Below are 21,425 nucleotides of genomic sequence, written 5' to 3'. Positions count from 1 at the left end.
GTTGAAAAACTATAAATCGGTCCTAACCTGACGGCTTCTAACGGTTCCAAACCAATACCTATAAATCAGTTTTAATCCGGTTCGATTCCTCTCCCACCTCAAGTTGAATAGTTCTATTCCAAGTTGCATATCTTCACGTGCCTAAAAAGTCGAATAAAATAATAACAATATTTGTTTGTATTTTAACCCGGGCGTTGGATTTGGATGCTTTCATTGGGCAGATCACGGAATATGCCGTTCATTGGTGATTAAAGACGGTAAACAACACTAACACCAACGCACAAAACCCTCACTCTCCTTTGTTCTACTTAACGCCGTCTGCTTCAATTACAGATATTCCGTCACCGATGCCGGAGCAAACAAACTCCGTTGATTACGTCATGGAGGCTGCCTCCGGTCCTCATTTCTCCGGCTTGCATTTGGATACTCGACCTACGTCATCCTCTCCACTTGCTGACGCAATCAAACAGCCGTTCGTCATTGGCACGTCTATTATTATTATTATTTGGATTTAGTTTAATTAATTAGTCAATTGATTGTTGCAGTTTAATACGTGTTTTGAAATTGTTTAGGTGTCTCTGGTGGTACTGCTACCGGTAAGACGACGGTTTGTGATATGATTATTCAACAGCTTCATAATCATCGTGTTGTGCTTGTCAATCAGGTCTTTATCTGTTGTTAATTTGTTATTAACCTCTATTATGTATTTCAGCCTACTACTATAAAGTTGTTGTTATAGATGCTAGAAAACATTAATATTAAATGAGTGGTTAAGTATTAGTGTCACATATTTTGTGCAAATATCGTGTTAGGACGCCGAAAAAGTATTTAGAAGCTTATATCGTGTGTCGTGATGCCGACATGCATTTTTTGCAAATGTCATGTTAGGACGCCTAAAGAATGTTTAGAAGCTTATATCGCTAGTTGTGATGCCGGCATACATTCTTGTGCCATTATCATGTTAGGATGCCTAAAGAATATTTAGAAGCTTATATCGTGTGTCGTAATGCCGACATACATTTTTGTGCAAATGTCATGTTAGGATGACTAAAGACTATTTAGAAGCTTATATTGCGTGTTGTGATGCCAACATACATTTTTGTGCAGATATCATGTTAGGATGCCTAAAGAATATTTAGAAGCTTATATCGTTAGTCGTTAGTCGTGATGCCGACATACATTTTTGTGTAAATAGCATGTTAGGAAGCCTAAAGAATATTTAGAAACTTATATTGCGTGTTGTGATGCCGACATACATTTTTGTGTAGATATCATGTTAGGATGCCTACAGAATATTTAGAAGCTTATATCGTTAGTCGTGATGCCGGCATACATTTTTGTGTCAATATCATGTTAGGACGCCTAAAGAATATTTAGAAGCTTATATCGCACGTTGTGATGCTGACATATGCTAGCCTTGCTAGATACTATATTTCTAGTGTTTAGGTATTTTGATGAAGTTATGCATGGAGTGCTTTTTCTATAGTTTTTAGTTTTTTACTTTCTGCCTGTAATCTAGGATTCATTTTATCGTGGGTTGACTGCTGAAGAATCTGAACGGGTCCACGAGTATAATTTTGATCACCCTGGTAATGTTCTTATTAATACAGATTGTCGTTTTTCATTTTGTTAGTTGTCATCAATAATGCTGCCTCCTCATCTTGTAAAATAAAAAAATTATTGTTGCTGCAGATGCTTTTGACACAGAGCAAATGCTAGAGTGCATTGATAAGCTCAGACAAGGAAACTCGGTTCATCTTCCGATATATGACTTCAAAAACCACAGGAGATGTTCTGAATCCTTTCGCCAGGTACTCGCTTCTAAACTTACTGTCTTGATTGGAGTGCAGATGTTAACTTGGCTGAATTACTTCATGCCTTCATCTGACATGAAACATATTTTATAGTTCACTCATCACTGCTGACTATTATTTTATAAATATTCGGTTAGGTTTTGTACCCTCTAGTGTTGTTTTTTACTTTTTGGAGTGAATGAGGGCTGTGAAACACATCTTAGTTATATAGCGGGGCAGTTTCTTTATTTTGACTTCCAATGTAGAGAGATATTTCTTATTTTATAGAGGTTACCAGGGTTGTATTTCTTGTTAGAGAACGAGCAAACCAAAAGAAAAAGAAGACAAAACTTCTTGACAACATGAAAAGTGATTCGCTGTAAAGAATTAATGGGCAAATGTCCCACACAAGGAAAAAGAGGATGCAAGTGGCTTTAACGAATTTCATCAAGTCTACCCATTTGAAGGGAGTCCTTGAACACAAGCTCAACTGGATAAATCACCTTGTGTTGGGCTGAATTTTGGCTTGTTGGGTTAAGTGGTGAATTTGGCCCACTTTAAAAATCTAGAATAAAATAATTGTTTTAGGTTTTATGTTTAAAAAAGATTTAATACGTGAAATATTTAAGTCTAGACTTTGGAGTCCTTTTAAGGCCTTAACTAGCTTGATTAAAAGACTTTAAGCTTATATTATTTTGATTGAAAGTCTTAAAGTTTGTAATAAGTATGTGTCTAGAGTAAATAGGTGGTTTTTGCAAGTATTGTAGAAAAATGAGGATATGCTTTTTGATACATTTTAATACATTCATATTTGGACGATTATATCTTTCCTTCGGGATGGAACTAATTCGTCTTGCAAGATTACTAATGGTGCTTGAATTTCTCATTCGTAATTTTGCAAGACTTGAATTAGTTATACCCCGAAGGAAAGGAGTAAATATCCAAAAGTGAATGGGTTGAAATGCATTTTAATTGTATTCCCATTTTTTTACAGCACTTGTAAAACTCTTTAATTTAAAGATGTTTAGACTCATACTTATAAACTTTGACTTTCAGTCAAAATAAATACAAGCTTAAAGTCTTTCAATCAAGCTAGTTAAGGACTTTTGGATTTTCCATGATTAAGTATTTTTTTGAATAATTTAAATATTTGTTGTATTCTTGGATTATAAAGCGGGCTTTGTAGACATAATCCTCCAGTTAATTTAACTCCAAAAATTCAGCCCAACATCATAAGATGATTTATCCAATTGGACTTGTTGTAGACTTCCATTATTTGTGTTGATCTTCTCTTAAACCTTCTTATTTTCTTTATTAAATAACCAACACGCGCATAATGTGCATGGACACTTGTTATAAAGATCGTCACAAAACATGCAATGTATTTCTTTATCTTGTTGCTCGTTAGATCCACATCAGTATTGTGTTTGATCATTGATGTTCTCAATTGTTCTTTAAGAAATGCATTAGATGGTTTTAAACTCTTTTAAAGTTATTTGTTGCTGAATCTTAGTAGTATGCATCTTCTTATAAATGGTGTGGTGAGGTGGGTTGGGTAGGCGGAAGACAGAGGATTTGGGAGTGGTAATTCTGAATGCTACTGTATATATGTACAAAGTGTCAATATTACCAATTTACCAAGATCTTTCCATTGAAGACTACCTTTTTTAACTTCTTTTGTGTATGTTTATTCAGGTTAATGCATCTGATGTAATTATTTTGGAGGGAATACTGGTATTTCATGATCAAAGAGTGCGTGACTTGATGAATATGAAGATCTTTGTAGACACAGGTGTTTATTCTTTAGCTTTCTTTCTTTTATCCCTAATTGTTACCGTATTATTTAGCACGCATTATTCTTTAGTCTTTGTGTATAACTGAAGTCTTCCTATATTTCAAAAAAATGTTGCAGTAAGTATCTTTTGATCCCGTATTTCTAGTTTCTGAGCTTTTAGCCTGATTTAAGTGTCATGTAGTTATGTAAAGAATGATGCTTGTTTTGATCTATCTGTCCACATTTCACCCCCTAGTGTGGTTTTTATAAAAAATGATGCATGTTTTGATTCCGTGTTTCTAGTTTCTGAGTCTTTAACTCTTAAGCCTGATTCAAGTATCAAGTAGTCATGTAAAAGAATGATGCTTGTTTTGATCTGACTGCCCATATTTCACCCCCTCGTGTGGTTTTTATAAAAAAAAACTAACATCTTGTTGAACTAATTACTATACCAAATTATAATTAACATTTACATTTTATCCTGATAAGTGAATTCATATCCATTGCCCTAACAAACATGTCTTAACTTTTTTTGTTTGGTGAAAAATATTTATACTAGATGCTGATGTTAGACTTGCTCGTAGAATAAGGCGAGACACAGTTGAGAGGGGCAGGGATGTAAATTCTGTGCTTGAGCAGGTAAATATCTCTACTTTCTAAAATCCTCAAATGCGTTTGTTTAAAGTTTTCTTAAGGTTTATTGGTCATCTAGTTCTTACCAACACCCAACAAGAATATATTTTTTAAAAGCCAAAAGCCATAAATACTCAATTCATCTAAAGCTTTAAAGTGTCTGTGGTAGATAACTGCTAAGTTCACATGAATGGATAGCTTCCTTTTTTTAATTCTTTTTACTTAGAAGATACTCAATAGTCAATAGTCAATACTCAATAGGACCATGTTTGCTGAAATATTGGTTAGCGATGAAAGCACATGGATATGATATTCTAGAAGTGGGTATTTGGGGGTTTAAAATATACATCGATAATAATATTCATCAAAATTATTTCTGGGAAAAAATAGCAATTTTTATAAAACTTATGCAACATTTTCATTTTGGTAGACATTTCAAGTCACTTCTATTAAAACAAAACATATTTTCGGAAATTGATTAATGTCATGACATTTTATTTTGGTTCTAACAGGACTATAAAGGAGGCAGATGACTATAAATTTTGACTGGCAATGTAGTATTATTATCATTAAAAAAACGAAGTTCTATGATGAATGACATTTGGCTTATCTATGCAGTATGCAAAGTTTGTTAAACCTGCTTTTGATGACTTTGTTCTTCCCTCGAAAAGTATGCTGATGTCATCATACCACGTGGAGGTGATAATCATGTGGCAATAGACTTGATAGTGCAACACATACGCACAAAGCTTGGTCAGCATGACCTATGCAAAATATACCCCAACATATATATAATTCAGTCAACATTTCAGGTATTCTCATTTGTCAGATTCTTAATAATGGCGCATGACATATGGATAAATAACATATTCTGATTATGAAATTAGTATTAATAAGACATGTACATTGTGATAGAGTCTAGAATCTGGACTCAAACAAACGATTCAATTACTGAAACATAATAACCCGATTCGAGATGGGAGGTCTCCGATTACCCAATTCGAGATGGGAAGTCTCCGATACAAGGTTAAAGAAAACCTAATACTTTGATAATAATAAACATTCACCTCCTCCTCACTATAACAAAAGATATAAATAAGCACTAGTAGAATAATAACTTACCCTAAACTTTAGCTACCCTTTATTAATAGAATAATAACCGGTCCTAAATATCAGCTACTCATTAACCCCCTCTCCCCTCTTTTAATAATTGATTTGACCAAGATATAGGACCGTATCAATACATCCCGGCCGTACAAACGACTTGTCCTCAAGTCGAAAATCTGATAGTTGTGCCAAGCGATCAACCATTCAATTATAGGCTGACCCACTTCATATATCCATCCATAAGCTAGAGCAGATTGTGAAGGCCCTGCGATTTCCTTGACTTTTGCATCTACCCCCCACTGGAGCGAACCGCGATTTAGGAGACTATGATCATGCGTGTCCCCTTTAATTGCAGTTGGTTGTTCAGCAGTATTCTTTTCCTCTTCCCTTGATTCCAACAGTTTGCATGTTAGGAATCGCATGTTCTTCACATAATCAGATACACGTGGAAGGATTTTTGTCACACCCTCAAAATCCACTAACGGAGTTTTACCGTCAGAGGGTGTGAACTGGCAGGATCGGAATCATTAGTTATAACCAAACCAAAGAAAAACGTTTAAATGAAAGTAAGTGCGGAAGCGTAAAACCTTAATTCAAAAGTTGCGTCACGCAGGACGACTTAAAACCAAATGTAACTGTTAAAATTAAGTTTGCAGAATAAAAGTGTTTTCATTAATGCATGCTCCTAAACCGCGCGCCCGCCTCGGCTACCTGAGAATAACATACTAAAAGTGTCAACACAAGGTTGGTGAGTTCACAAGTAAAATAAGATAAATCGTTTAGCGTTTTGCGTAACCTCGTTACGACGTTTAAATGTTGCGTAACCCCGTTACGACGTTTGAGTGTGTAACCACGTTACAGCGTTTGAGTGTTGCGTAACCCCGTTACGACGTTTGAGTGTGTAACCACGTTACAGCGTTTGAGTGTTGCGTAACCCCGTTACGACGTTTGAGTGTGTAACCACGTTACAGCGTTTAAGTGTTTTGCATTACCAGATAGTGTTATGTCAAATTATATATCGATAGGTAGCTAATCTATACAACAAGTATCGCTAAGTGGTTCGCGACCGAAGCTGACTGTTTATCAAGTGCCCGTCACCAGGTCCTCCAGACCATGGTAAGTGTTAGCCCAAATTTACACCCACTCAACCTCCAGTTGAGCTTAGCGTCGGGTGGGGTTTGTCAAACCCAGTAGTACTACCCAAAAGTGACTCGCTATTCCAAATATTAACCGGTCCGATGTGTGGGACTTCAAATGTTACGTATGCCGCTTAGCCTTTACAAGTGATATATAATTTATAACAAAATCTTTCATATGCGTTTATCTCAGAAAATATGTTTATCGGAGTATGTTATCTCCCCCAAGTGAAAAACGTTTGAAAACAGTTTAAGAGTGGGGTAAGTGAACTCACTGTTTGCGAAGAATATCTGATCTAGATCACCGAGTGATGCGCGTCGTAGAAAACTCTCTAGCGTTCTAAAATAACAAAGAGATTTTCTAAGTATCGGAATGTTTAACGAGTCTCTAGACTCGGCACATAATACCTATGCACGTAACATGTTTCGTGTTTCGTTTGTGAATCGTGTGTGACTTAAACAAGTAAAATTGTGATACGATACATGAGTGAGCAATTACTTTCGTGTCACGTATTAATAACATACTTATTAGCAATTATTCCCGTAGGGGCATTTTGGTCAACAAACAAAGACTAACTAACCATTATTCCCCATAAGGGCAATTTGGTCAATTCATGGCAATCAACTAGCAACTATTCCCCGCAAGGGTATTTTGGTCAAAATACAACAATTATATAAAAACTATCATATTTCATGCATTCCTATACAACTCAGCAGCTAGTTTCGTTATGACAGAATTTCTACTTGAAAGATTGCACTAGTTTACCGATTATAACGTCTCAATTAATTTACCAAAAATTACCACAGGAGCATACATATCTTAGGTTTCCAGAACATCTTTTATCTTATTTTTATTCCATATAGATTGTTCATAATGATCAAAACATTACAGCTAACTTATATCAGTCAGATTCATGCACATCAGAATGTTATTTGCAATTCCCGTTAAACGAAAAATCCAATAAATGCAAGACCACTTGGGTTTGGTTCCTAACTCAGTGAGTCAACCTCCAGAAGTGGAACCAACCCAATTGGTCTCGTAGTTCATGAGATATAACATTTACAACATAACCTAATAGCAGGTCTAACAGCTCAGCTTTGCATCACGTTTTTGTAAAATCATAAAAGTATACTTCCACTTATCCAAAAATTACGAATTTATACTTCATAGAAACTAGACTCAACCTAGTTTACTGCAGTACCCACAATCTCAATCAATTTTCACGTTTACACTTCGTTACAGTCAGTTAAACATCGTATATACGTTCTGTCCAGAATCTGTTCACATCAAAACTCATCATAATAACAATCTATGAACTATCATGCATCCATATAACCCTCTAGACACTATAACTACTATCCATGCATATCAATCTCACCCTACATACAAGTTAGGGTTTTACTTGATATCAAACTCAAAGACAACAATAATCATGCAACAATATCAAATCCAGTTATCAATCATCATCAATTAAATCAAGAATCACATGAACATCATAATACCAAGAAATCAGCCATAAAGGTTTACAATTAACCCAATAAAACTAACAATTAAACATAGAGGATGCATAGAATAGTTGTGTATACCTTCCTAGCACCTTAATCTTCAATCAAACTTGAAAAATCTTGAGTGTGTGTGTGTGTATAGGTTCCGATCGCAAGGTTAGGGTTAGGATTAGGTTCCGATCGGAACTTTGTGAGGAAGAAAGAATAGAAGTTAGGGTTTGGGTTATCATGTATTTATAGACTAATATGTTACACTTTGGCCCCTCAACTCCTAAGTATTACTTTTTCTAGAACATTCTATCATAACTTGCACATTAAGTTAACATTAAGTATTACTTTTTCTAGAACATTCTATCATAACTTGCACATTAAATTAACATGACAATAATATTATCACATAACACATAATCCTAACACATAATTATCACATAATTAGTATTTTAGTGTGTTTCGTTTATTCCTCAATCGTTTGCGTTTCGGTGCAAATCCCGAAAGACTACTACGCATGTAGTAAGTGTTAAGCGTCATTTAAACCCTAGTTTAAATGTAATGAGGTTTGCGTTTAGATTCAATAAATCTAAAGTTTGAATTGACAGAGTTGCGTTAACGGAGTTAACCTGAAATTGACGATTGTCACATCATTCCCATGTTAAAGAATTTTCGTCCCGAAAATTTGAGTCAAGTCGTGATGAGTGTCTGAAAAAGTAAGAAAAATTTTTCAGTTTGTCATATCATCCCCTAGTAGAAAGAAATTTCGTCCCGAAATTTAATTCATACCCTCGGTGATTTCTGACGGTTTGCCGGGTTTCGCGGTTTTCTGTGTTTGGTCAGCCCTTCAAAAAGGTGAGGATACTTTTTCATCATTTGATCCTCGCGTTCCCACGTGAACTCCGGTCCACGTCTCGAGTTCCAACGAACTTTAACAATTGGAATTTTGCTGTGCTTGAGCGTTTTGGTTTCCCAATCCAAAACCTCAACTGGTTCTTCAACGAAGCGTAATTGTTCATCAACTTGCAGTTCCTCCAAAGGGACTACTTGAGTTTCATCGGATAGGCATTTCTTTAAATTCGATACGTGAAAAACGTTGTGTACACTGCTGAGTTCTGCTGGTAAGTCCAGTCGGTACGCCACGGGACCAACGCGTTCCGTTATCCGGTAAGGACCAACATATCGTGGGTTGAGTTTGTTTCGCTTTCCAAAGCGAACCACACCTTTCCAAGGTGAGACTTTGAGTAACACTCGATCGTTTACTTGAAATTCGAGAGGTTTTCGGCGCTTGTCAGCGTAACTCTTTTGGCGATCACGTGCTGCTGCCATGCGGTTTCGGATTTGAACAATCTTTTCCGAAGTTTCGAGTACCAGTTCTGGACCAGTGATTTGGCTGTCACCCACCTCTGCCCAACAGAGCGGTGATCGACACTTCCGTCCGTATAGTGCTTCAAACGGTGCTGCGTTAATACTTGCGTGGTAGCTGTTATTATACGAAAACTCTACCAAGGGTAAGTGGGGTTCCCAACTTTTTCCGAAATCTAAGACGCATGCACGCAACATATCCTCCAGGGTCTGAATAGTCCGTTCACTTTGCCCATCCGTCTGAGGATGGTATGCGGTACTCATATCGAGACGTGTGCCCAGTGCGCTTTGCAGCGACTTCCAAAAGTGTGAGGTAAAACGAGAATCTCGATCGGAAATGATCGAGACAGGCACTCCGTGTCTCGACACTACTTCCTTCATGTAGACACGAGTCAGTCTTTACATTTTGTCTGTTTCCTTAATCGCTAGGAAGTGCGCCGATTTAGTCAACCGGTCAACGATCACCCAGATGGTATCGCATCCCGTCGGTGTTTTAGGCAAACCCGTAATAAAGTCCATTGAGATGTGTTCCCATTTCCACATTGGGAGTTCCGGTTGTTGCAGTAGACCAGATGGTTTCTGGTATTCTATCTTAACTCTGGCACAAGTCAAGCATTTGCTCACGTAGGTGGCAATGTCGGCTTTCATGTTCGGCCACCAGTAAAGTTCCTTTAAATCATGATACATTTTATCTGAGCCGGGGTGGATAGAATATCGAGACTTGTGTGCTTCGTCCATCACTAGAGTTCTCAACTCTCCGTATCGTGGAACCCAAATCCGGTTCTCAAAATATCGGACCCCGTCCGATTTGGTTTCAAGTTGTTTGTCCATGCCCCGCATGAGTTCTGATGGGAGATTATCATCTTTCAAAGCTTCAAGTTGTGCATCGTGAATATGGTCGGGTAAGCTGGCATGAATTGTGAGTTGCAATGCTCGCACTCGTCTGGGTTTATCGGTTTCCTTTCTACTGAGGGCGTCGGCCACTACATTGGCCTTGCCAGGGTGGTACTTGATGGCACAATCGTAATCCTTAAGCAACTCGACCCAACGACGCTGTCGCATGTTCAGCTCCCTTTGATCGAAGATATGCTGGAGACTCTTGTGGTCGGTGTATATGGTAAACTTGGTACCGTACAAGTAATGCCTCCATATCTTAAGAGCAAACACTACAGCTCCGAGTTCCAAATCGTGGGTCGTGTAGTTCTTCTCGTGAACCCGTAGTTGTCTAGAGGCGTAGGCTATAACCTTCTCGAGTTGCATCAGCACACAACCGAGACCTTGTATTGATGCGTCACAGTGTACCTCAAAATTTTCTGTTCCCTCGGGGAGGGCTAAAATAGGGGCGCTACAAAGCTTGGTTTTCAACAGTTGAAAAGCGGATTCTTGTGCGTCACCCCAGTTGTACTTAGTGCCCTTGTGAGTCAAAGCGGTGAGGGGTTGAGCAATCTTTGAAAATCCCTCGATGAAACGCCGATAGTAGCCGGCCAGTCCTAGGAATTGTCGCACCTCAGTCGGAGTCTTAGGTGCTTCCCAGTTTTTGATGGCCCCTACCTTACCGGGATCGACATGGATACCATTCTCGTTGATCACATGTCCTAAAAAGTGAACCTCGCGAAGCCAAAATTCACATTTCGAGAGTTTAGCATACAGTTGTTCCTTCTTCAGTAGTTCCAGAATTATCCTTAAGTGCTCTTCGTGGTCAGTCTCGTTCTTGGAGTAGACGAGAATATCATCAATGAAAACAATCACAAACTTGTCGAGGTACGCCTTGCATACTCGATTCATGAGATCCATAAATACGGCTGGTGCGTTGGTTAGGCCAAAAGGCATAACTGAAAACTCGTAGTGACCATACCGTGTTCTGAAAGCCGTCTTTGAAATATCTTCTTCGCGCACTCTCACCTGGTGATAACCGGATCGTAGATCGATCTTCGAGTAGTAACTCGATCCCTGAAGCTGGTCAAACAAATCATCAATTCGGGGTAAAGGATAACGGTTCTTGACCGTCATCTTGTTCAACTCCCGGTAGTCGATGCACATTCGGAAAGTCCCGTCTTTCTTTCGGACAAACAAGACAGGGGCTCCCCATGGCGATGAGCTAGGTCGGATAAAACCTTTATCCAACAAATCTTGCAACTGGGTGGACAACTCCTGAAGTTCCGCCGGTGCGAGCCGATACGGGGCTCGTGCTATGGGTGCTGCACCGGGTGTCAACTCGATCTGAAATTCGACTTGACGAATAGGAGGGAGTCCAGGTAAATCCTCCGGGAAAACTTCCGGGAAGTCTCGCACAACCGGTATGTCTTCAATTCGTTTCTCCTCCGCGGGTTTCTCAACAATCTGCGCCAAAATTGCCGGATGACCCTTTCGTAAATACTTCTGTGCCTTCAAAAGGGTAATAACGCTGGTGGTCATGCCGCTTCTCTCGCCTCGGACCGAAATGATCTCGCCGGAAGGGGTGGTAATATGGACTATCTTATCATGGCATATAATCTCCGCTCGGTTCTCGGATAACCAGTCCATGCCGACAACGACATCGAAACTACTAAGCGTAAAAGGAATAAGGTCGATGTCAAAGACATGACCTGACAGTTTCAACTTACATCCCGCAAGTATATGAGTTGTTACTACAGTTTTACCGTTAGCTAATTCAACAGGAAACTTAGCGTCTAACGGGGTTGGAGTAAGGTTTAAAAGTTGGCTAAAAGCTTTTGACACAAAACTCCTATCAGCTCCAGTGTCAAACAAAACAGAAGCAAAACAATCGTTTACAGGGAACTTACCAGACACCACATGCGGATCATTGCGGGCTTGACCCGATCCAATCACAAACGCTCTTCCTTTGCCATTTCCTCCACCATTACTGCCACTTCCATTACCCCCATTATTGTCGTTCTGTTTCAGCTTGGGGCAATCCTTCCGGAAATGACCTTCCTGTCCACATTCAAAACATCCCTTAGTCGTCATCGGTGGCATAGGAACACCCTTCGCCGCAAGGTCAACTCTACATTCCTTCGCTTGGTGACCTATCTTTCCGCATCTTTGACACTTGACACGGTCACACTGACCAACATGATGAAAGTTGCACCTGTTGCACTTTGGATATTTCCCAGCATATCCGCTCGAAACCTGCCCGCTACCGTTGTTGTTGTTGTTGTGATTCTGAGTGTTGAAACTCCGAGTAAATTCGGGCTTACGGTAGTGGTGTTGCGGTGGGAGGTTTGAGGATGAAGATCTGGTGTTGTCAAACTTTCTCTTCCCGCTGTTCGGGTTACTGTTGTTGTTACTGTTGCTGACGTGGTCATTACTCGGGTTGTCTCGGGCTTTAACAGTCGAACCCCTCGGTGGTAACACACCCTGGGTCACAGCTTGATCCGTCAGTTTGTGAGCCAAACGGATCGCTTGTTGGATCGTGGCTGGTCTGGAAGACGTCACCATACCCTGAATCTGTGGTGCTAACCCATCAATGTACATCTCTATTCTCTTGCTCGGCGGATCCACCATCCGCGGACACATCACTGCCAACTCGTGCGAACGAGTAGTGTAGCTTTCAATCTCTGAACCCACCATTTTCAATGACCAAAATTCCGACTCCAACTTTGAAATCTCCTCCCTCGGACAATACTCTTCTCGCATCATGTTCTTGAACTCCTCCCAGTCCATCGCGTTAGCCAGTTCCATCCTCCGGTTCTTCTTCAGGTTCCTCCTCGGGATCTTCCTCGGGTTCCTCTTCAGGTTCCTCTTTGGGATCTTCTTCAGGTTCCTCTTCAGGCTCTGCCTCAGGCTCTGCCTCGGGTTCGGCTGCGTTCTGAGCAATCTGCATTTGCAAGACATCGCAGCGCTCTAAAGCTATCTCGGTTCGGGTCCTTGCTACTTGGAGTTGCTCTTGCAAGTCTATCATCTCTGCTTGCATCTTCCTCATAACCTTCATCTGTTGATCACTAGCCCCTTGCATCTCCTTCATGGTCGCTGCCATGCGAGCAATTTCTTCCTTAGTTTCCGTTCCTTCCTTCAACAGTCCGGAAACGTTAGCTCTCGTATAGCGCATGTAACCCACGTCACGCTCCAAGCATGTAACAACAGCTGCGAGAACTCGCTCTACAGGTTCGGTTATGGGTGGTAGGGTGTTGGGGAAGGCAGGATGGTTCGGGGGTGGTAATGGGGGAACTTGCTCACGATAGATCATACGTCGGATCATATTAGGGTACCAATACCAGCTAACTTCGTTTTCGTACATGCCTCCGGATAAGCGATACCTCTTCGGTGCGGGAGCTTCGAGTTCCGGGACTACTCGGTGGTGGCGATGCGGTAGGTAACTGCGGTTCCTTCCCGTGAGCATGAGTCATCGGATCGAACAATGATGAGGATGGCGTCGACATCTCTACAGGTAAGCCGTGTATGCGCGCGTAGTGAGAAGGGGTAGAGAGATAAGATAACAAAGAGTACACAAAACTATGCAATGCGAATCATTATAACTAATGGGTCGTCGCGGTTATAGTCTAGTATGCATGCAGCTTCTAGTTCGCTATAACCAATGGCTCTGATACCAATCTGTCACACCCTCAAAATCCACTAACGGAGTTTTACCGTCAGAGGGTGTGAACTGGCAGGATCGGAATCATTAGTTATAACCAAACCAAAGAAAAACGTTTAAATGAAAGTAAGTGCGGAAGCGTAAAACCTTAATTCAAAAGTTGCGTCACGCAGGACGACTTAAAACCAAATGTAACTGTTAAAATTAAGTTTGCAGAATAAAAGTGTTTTCATTAATGCATGCTCCTAAACCGCGCGCCCGCCTCGGCTACCTGAGAATAACATACTAAAAGTGTCAACACAAGGTTGGTGAGTTCACAAGTAAAATAAGATAAATCGTTTAGCGTTTTGCGTAACCTCGTTACGACGTTTAAATGTTGCGTAACCCCGTTACGACGTTTGAGTGTGTAACCACGTTACAGCGTTTGAGTGTTGCGTAACCCCGTTACGACGTTTGAGTGTGTAACCACGTTACAGCGTTTGAGTGTTGCGTAACCCCGTTACGACGTTTGAGTGTGTAACCACGTTACAGCGTTTAAGTGTTTTGCATTACCAGATAGTGTTATGTCAAATTATATATCGATAGGTAGCTAATCTATACAACAAGTATCGCTAAGTGGTTCGCGACCGAAGCTGACTGTTTATCAAGTGCCCGTCACCAGGTCCTCCAGACCATGGTAAGTGTTAGCCCAAATTTACACCCACTCAACCTCCAGTTGAGCTTAGCGTCGGGTGGGGTTTGTCAAACCCAGTAGTACTACCCAAAAGTGACTCGCTATTCCAAATATTAACCGGTCCGATGTGTGGGACTTCAAATGTTACGTATGCCGCTTAGCCTTTACAAGTGATATATAATTTATAACAAAATCTTTCATATGCGTTTATCTCAGAAAATATGTTTATCGGAGTATGTTATCTCCCCCAAGTGAAAAACGTTTGAAAACAGTTTAAGAGTGGGGTAAGTGAACTCACTGTTTGCGAAGAATATCTGATCTAGATCACCGAGTGATGCGCGTCGTAGAAAACTCTCTAGCGTTCTAAAATAACAAAGAGATTTTCTAAGTATCGGAATGTTTAACGAGTCTCTAGACTCGGCACATAATACCTATGCACGTAACATGTTTCGTGTTTCGTTTGTGAATCGTGTGTGACTTAAACAAGTAAAATTGTGATACGATACATGAGTGAGCAATTACTTTCGTGTCACGTATTAATAACATACTTATTAGCAATTATTCCCGTAGGGGCATTTTGGTCAACAAACAAAGACTAACTAACCATTATTCCCCATAAGGGCAATTTGGTCAATTCATGGCAATCAACTAGCAACTATTCCCCGCAAGGGTATTTTGGTCAAAATACAACAATTATATAAAAACTATCATATTTCATGCATTCCTATACAACTCAGCAGCTAGTTTCGTTATGACAGAATTTCTACTTGAAAGATTGCACTAGTTTACCGATTATAACGTCTCAATTAATTTACCAAAAATTACCACAGGAGCATACATATCTTAGGTTTCCAGAACATCTTTTATCTTATTTTTATTCCATATAGATTGTTCATAATGATCAAAACATTACAGCTAACTTATATCAGTCAGATTCATGCACATCAGAATGTTATTTGCAATTCCCGTTAAACGAAAAATCCAATAAATGCAAGACCACTTGGGTTTGGTTCCTAACTCAGTGAGTCAACCTCCAGAAGTGGAACCAACCCAATTGGTCTCGTAGTTCATGAGATATAACATTTACAACATAACCTAATAGCAGGTCTAACAGCTCAGCTTTGCATCACGTTTTTGTAAAATCATAAAAGTATACTTCCACTTATCCAAAAATTACGAATTTATACTTCATAGAAACTAGACTCAACCTAGTTTACTGCAGTACCCACAATCTCAATCAATTTTCACGTTTACACTTCGTTACAGTCAGTTAAACATCGTATATACGTTCTGTCCAGAATCTGTTCACATCAAAACTCATCATAATAACAATCTATGAACTATCATGCATCCATATAACCCTCTAGACACTATAACTACTATCCATGCATATCAATCTCACCCTACATACAAGTTAGGGTTTTACTTGATATCAAACTCAAAGACAACAATAATCATGCAACAATATCAAATCCAGTTATCAATCATCATCAATTAAATCAAGAATCACATGAACATCATAATACCAAGAAATCAGCCATAAAGGTTTACAATTAACCCAATAAAACTAACAATTAAACATAGAGGATGCATAGAATAGTTGTGTATACCTTCCTAGCACCTTAATCTTCAATCAAACTTGAAAAATCTTGAGTGTGTGTGTGTGTATAGGTTCCGATCGCAAGGTTAGGGTTAGGATTAGGTTCCGATCGGAACTTTGTGAGGAAGAAAGAATAGAAGTTAGGGTTTGGGTTATCATGTATTTATAGACTAATATGTTACACTTTGGCCCCTCAACTCCTAAGTATTACTTTTTCTAGAACATTCTATCATAACTTGCACATTAAGTTAACATTAAGTATTACTTTTTCTAGAACATTCTATCATAACTTGCACATTAAATTAACATGACAATAATATTATCACATAACACATAATCCTAACACATAATTATCACATAATTAGTATTTTAGTGTGTTTCGTTTATTCCTCAATCGTTTGCGTTTCGGTGCAAATCCCGAAAGACTACTACGCATGTAGTAAGTGTTAAGCGTCATTTAAACCCTAGTTTAAATGTAATGAGGTTTGCGTTTAGATTCAATAAATCTAAAGTTTGAATTGACAGAGTTGCGTTAACGGAGTTAACCTGAAATTGACGATTGTCACAATTTTAGGAGTGGATTGCGATGACTGGGTAACAACCGATAAGTTAGGTTTGAAGGCAGGTGTTGCTATTGGTTTTCTGTTGGGCTTTGCATGGCCAACTTTGGACTCAGATTCAAGGGTCAAACTTATGGCATTAGGTTCATCAGATTTAATTTCTAAAATCTGATGATTTTTCTGGTTATAAGGGTCAAACTTATGGCATTAGGTTCATCAGATTTCTTTCGATCCTTGTCTGCTGTTTCACAATAGTTGCCATCTCTTATCATCTGGGACTTGATTTCTGCAACGTCACCCCTCAATCGTGAGAGTATGGTGTCGAGCTTGGCGGCGATGGCTGCCAATTGAGTGGTGATTTGATCCGACGTAAGACTGCTACCACCGCTACCCCCAGTTTGCGCCATCGTGCCTTTAATGTTTCCCGGCAATGGAACCAAATGATAGAGTCTAGAATCTGGACTCAAACAGACGATTCAATTACTGAAACATAATAACCTGATTCGAGATGGGAGGTCTCCGATTACCCAATTCGAGATGGGAAGTCTCCGATACAAGGTTAAAGAAAACCTAATACTTTGATAATAATAAACATTCACCTCCTCCTCACTATAACAAAAGATATAAATAAGCACTAGTAGAATAATAACTTACCCTAAACTTTAGCTACCCTTTATTAATAGAATAATAACCGGTCCTAAATATCAGCTACTCATTAACCCCCTCTCCCCTCTTTTAATAATTGATTTGACCAAGATATGGGACCGTGACTTAAGATCTATGTTACAGATTCGCGGCATGCACACTTTAATTCGAGATAAAGATATATCAAAGCATGATTTTGTATTTTATTCAGATCAGCTGATTCGATTGGTATATCACCTTCTACCCTTAATGAAATTCTTAGAAACTAATGGTTGAAGTCTGGAAATCTGGAATTTTTTATGATTAAATATCATTAACTATTTTGAGAGTGGTCCCAGGTTGTGGAGCATGGCCTTGGTCACTTACCATTTACTGAGATGCAGGTAGTCACTCCAACAGGTGCGGTTTACTGTTTGTTTTTCTGATAAAATTACTTAAGGTGCTGGAAATTACTGGATGCATGTTGTCATGCGTTGCCTGTTAATGATATTATGTATGAGTAACTGCTAGAAGTTCAGTAAAAGATGGATTTGCATGAATAAGGAAAAAAGTAACTTTCAACTTCTAAAGCTTTTCAAACAGTTGCTTGAATATCATTGATAGGTTATTGTTGTTACAGGATCGGTATATAGTGGTGTTGACTTTTGCAAAAAACTCTGTGGTGTCTCGATTGTTCGAAGGTGATTACTTTTCAAGCATCAAAAGATGTGTTATCATGAGTGCTTCTGTTTATATGCCTTTGGTTATCATATAGGACATGCTTTATAATTCACCTGAAAAATTTTTGTTTACATCATGGCAACTTGGGTGGGCTGAGCGGATTGGGTAACGGTTTAAATCAGTGTCAGGTTGGATTGGTCAAACAATTTTTTTGTCCTTTTTTATATATAGTTGAGTTATTACGTTAACTCGGTTACTAAATTATTTATAACTGGGGGTTGGAAATCAAAACTTTTACATGAGTTAAGTTATATGTGCAGTGAATAGTGTATGTAATACTGAACTATTTCACAAAATGATTATTATTTCTCAAACTAAAGTGGTGTGTTTGTCTTGGTGTTGGCTTGTTTATCAACGCAATTCAGTAACATATGAATTTTTTATTTATATTTGCAGTGGTGAAAGTATGGAGAATGCACTGCGTGCATGTTGTAAAGGCATAAAAATTGGGAAAATTCTTGTCCACCGTGACGGTGACAATGGGAAGCAGGTGAATACCTCTCTTGTTTTATTGGTTGATAGATCCACCTTTTTATTTTGGTTTTACATTGCACACGATCATATTATATTATTATTAACTTACAAAATATATATACATATATATATCTTCCATAATATGTGCAGCTTATCTATGAAAAGCTCCCAACAGACATTTCAGAAAGGCACGTGCTTCTCCTTGACCCAGTCCTTGCTACAGGTTGGTAGATGTATGTTAAATACATCATTGCAGCCATTCCAAGTCCTTATTTTATTGCAACAGTTGACCAAGATGATAGTTTTATAATAATAAACAGGGGATAAATAGGTCATTGCAATTCAAAATTTTTTGAGAAATGGAAGTGTTTCATCTTTTAGGAGGACAACTCAGGGAATTCATGAAATAATCGAAATTCAGTGTGATGAGTGATTTATGTTTTGATCACAAAGAGAATTACTGTTATCTGTGATTTGAATTACAGGGAATTCAGCTAACCAGGCAATTGAGCTACTGATACAAAAAGGAGTGCCAGAATCACACATAATATTCCTCAACCTCATCTCGGTGAGTTTATACAATTTGGCTCGGTTTCATGGTCATAATACTACAAACCTAGAAGTATATGTTTTAAAAAATTTCACGTAAGCATTTTTTTGCATATGTGGCATCATGCCGTGCTACATGCCCACATCAGTAGTTTAGAAGTAAAATCGGTTAAAACGAGGTTGGATGCTAATAGCGTGTCCATTATCCACCTAATTTAAAAGTCCATTTCTATTGCATGGTCTTTGCCTTTTGTAATAATAGCCTTAAACTTTGTTTACTAAAATAATTTATGACTTATGAGGTTCTATGCATCAAAGTATCAAACCACACTTTGACCATTTTCCTTTTTAGTCTGACCCGTTTTAGATAACTAATAACCGGAATTGACCAATCTACAAGTACACGGGTCAAAATTACCACCTACAATATGCATGAGTGAGCATCACCAATCTATATACTGATTACATTCATGTGATTTTGCTTGGGCCCCAGAAGGAATCCACTTGTGTTTCAAAACGGTTTCCTTCGGTGAAGATAGTAACATCAGAAATCGATGTTGCTTTGAATGAAGAGTATCGCGTTATACCTGGTCTTGGGGAATTTGGTGACCGTTACTTTGGGACTGACGACTGATAACTTTCGATTATTGAAGGCTGCTTTGAATGAAGAGTATCGCGTTATACCTGGTCTTGGGGAATTTGGTGACCGTTACTTTGGGACTGACGACTGATAACTTTCGATTATTGAAGGCTGGGATCAATGACTGTGTAACCTACTGCCATGAAGCTGTTTTTTTCAAAGACCATAACATCCTTCTAGCATCACATGTGATGGAAAAAAATGTCATTTGTTACCATTTAAGATGTTTAAAGTTGTGTGTTTTGGTGGCATTAAGTAAATATTGAAGCCACTGGATAATGCCCCATTTGTAAAAAAGCTTGTTTGGATAGATTCGGTGAGCATGCCCTCCACTGTAAGGAATTGCCGGGATTCAAGTATCGTCATGACTGGGTTAGAGATGTGTTATGGGATGTGCTTAGACGTGCCGGGATCTCAGCCAAGAAAGAGGCACCTGTTAACTTTTTGACTGATCCGCGTGAGGGAAGATCTACCCTGCGTCCTGCGGATGTTCTTGTGTTTGGCTGGACAGGGGGTAAGCATGCGTGTGTTGACCTCACTGGGGTGTCCCCGTTGGTGGGGCTGAGAGACAGTGGCTTCGTACCGGGACAGGCGGTTTTGAGAGCGGAGTCTAGGAAGGTTGCTAAGCATGAGATATTGTGTTTGGAGAATCAGCATGTGTTCATTCCATTTGCCTTCGACACTTTTGGATCCCTAGCTCCCGAGGCGGTTCGTTTCTTGGAGCGGGTGCAGAAGGTGGTCCACAGTGACTCGCCAAGCCCGAGGAACCAAGGATTTATATTTAGTAGAATAGGCTTTGCGATTTAAAAGGGGGATAGCGGCGCAGCTTGTTGCTCGCTTAACCATTATCCAGATGTAGTTCGGTTTGTGTTATATATAAAAGGATTAATATTTTATCAAAAAAAAAAAATTAGTACTTTAGCTCCACAGCAATCTTCTAGAACTAATAATGATTGACAATGTTAAAAAAACATTCAATACGTAACTACGTTATCGGATAGAGTATTTCAATGTACGTTTTTTGGGGTGTTTATGATATGGATGTTAATAATATTTTTGCATCTTTTAAAGTTTTATACTAAGTACATATTACTTATTCTATTTTGAACTTATGATCTCTCTAGTGTGAAAAGTGTTAAAATGAGTTTCGAGATTTCATAAGATGTCTAAGCAGCCGCCCTGGAGTTGATTTTGCCTTAGTTATCTGAAATCGCAAGCCACCCATTAATGGTAATTAACCATTGGTAATAGAACTCTGTGATCATCACAAATAATAGAAGATTGGGAAGTGGGTTTTGTACGACGAAGAGAAAGAGGGGAGATTTGTTGGGGGTGATGAGAGGATAGCATAATTAAATGTGAGGCAATTCATACATATCAAGATCGTAAAGTAGGGATGAACATGCATCAGCTCATGTGCTACCCAGGTTCGGGTCCATAAATAGTGGCAAATGCCCTATGAAGACTCGTTTTTGCTGCGGCTCCGGACCTCCGGTGGGTTCCCTTAACCAAGCCACTGCCTATGAGTCGCCGGCTCATTCTTCAACAAGCACGCGGTCAGAGCCCCGGGCTCCTCCCACTGCTTAGAAGCTTAATGTTTCATGTTCTATTTCACCCCTTGATGGGGTTTTGATTAAATGGCAAAATTTTAAAAAATAACTCGAACTAACCATATTAACTAATTGCAAAATTTCAACGTTATAGACTTATCAGTCCTATATAAATATA

At 39.1% G+C, this 21,425-nt stretch overlaps 1 pseudogene across 1 annotated transcript; it reads left to right on the top strand.

The window, feature by feature from the left end:
• The first annotated feature begins 308 nt into the window (after positions 1-308).
• LOC143577505 (uridine/cytidine kinase UKL1, chloroplastic-like) lies at positions 309-19,708 on the top strand (annotated as a pseudogene). The gene is made up of 14 exons (XR_013143123.1): positions 309-483; positions 573-664; positions 1,520-1,589; positions 1,693-1,811; positions 3,489-3,585; positions 4,127-4,206; positions 4,819-5,012; positions 17,459-17,542; positions 17,653-17,713; positions 17,934-17,994; positions 18,431-18,524; positions 18,659-18,731; positions 18,994-19,075; positions 19,543-19,708. The product of XR_013143123.1 is annotated as a uridine/cytidine kinase UKL1, chloroplastic-like (transcript).
• The last annotated feature ends 1,717 nt before the right edge of the window (positions 19,709-21,425 follow it).

The sequence above is a fragment of the Bidens hawaiensis genome, unplaced genomic scaffold, assembly GCF_021521415.1.
Source record: "Bidens hawaiensis isolate Kalapana, Puna unplaced genomic scaffold, B.hawaiensis_p1.1 tig00028714_1, whole genome shotgun sequence".
Taxonomy (NCBI): domain Eukaryota; kingdom Viridiplantae; phylum Streptophyta; class Magnoliopsida; order Asterales; family Asteraceae; genus Bidens; species Bidens hawaiensis.
The sequence above is the reverse complement of the archived record's forward strand: the minus strand, read 5'-3'. Positions and strand labels throughout refer to the sequence as shown.